At 42.3% G+C, this 653-nt stretch overlaps 1 pseudogene; it reads left to right on the plus strand.

Moving 5' to 3' along the window:
* The first annotated feature begins 497 nt into the window (after window positions 1-497).
* On the plus strand, window positions 498-601 carry LOC114006250 (uncharacterized; annotated as a pseudogene).
* The last annotated feature ends 52 nt before the right edge of the window (window positions 602-653 follow it).

The raw sequence follows: 653 nt of genomic DNA on the forward strand, positions 1-653 counted from the left end.
AATGAGTCTAGCAGATAGCATAACCGTTACAACACTGGACTCCCACATGGCCAACCACAATTCAAGTCCCAGCCAGACCTGGAGACTTGAAACTCATGCCAGGTGTGTGTGCATGCGTGTGTGCCAAGATCCCAAGAGGAGAATGGAGAAGGGATTGTGGCATGGCCGTTGTGGCAAGCACATGCACCCTGTAGCAAAAATCCCTCTTAAAAAATATTATTAAATATATAGCTATATATTTAAATCTATAAAATATATATATTATTAAAATAAATTTTACCCATTGTTTTCTACTTTCTTGATGTAGCTACCAAAAGCTAAGGTTTTGTACGGGATTCCTGTTTGCCTTGCCTTATGTTCCCACTGAACAGCACTGTTCTAGAATCTTGGGGCTTATAGTGTGGTCTCTGCACCACCAGCAGTGACAAACCCTGAGATCTCGTAAGAAACACAGTCTCAGAGCCCACCGCTGACGTGGGATCAAGATCTGCGTTTAGATCCTTCTCTGCTTCATAAGTGCACGATGATCAGGCTTTCATGCTATTGAGTGAGATAGGTGTCCCTCAATCTTGTGACCTCTGGGCACATTATCCTTCTGCTTTTCTTTTCTTTTCTTTTTTTTTTTTTTTTTTTTGCTACAGGGCACGTGGGGG

This window comes from Tupaia chinensis, unplaced genomic scaffold (genome assembly GCF_000334495.1).
Source record: "Tupaia chinensis unplaced genomic scaffold, TupChi_1.0 Scaffold000076_1, whole genome shotgun sequence".
NCBI classification, from domain to species: domain Eukaryota; kingdom Metazoa; phylum Chordata; class Mammalia; order Scandentia; family Tupaiidae; genus Tupaia; species Tupaia belangeri.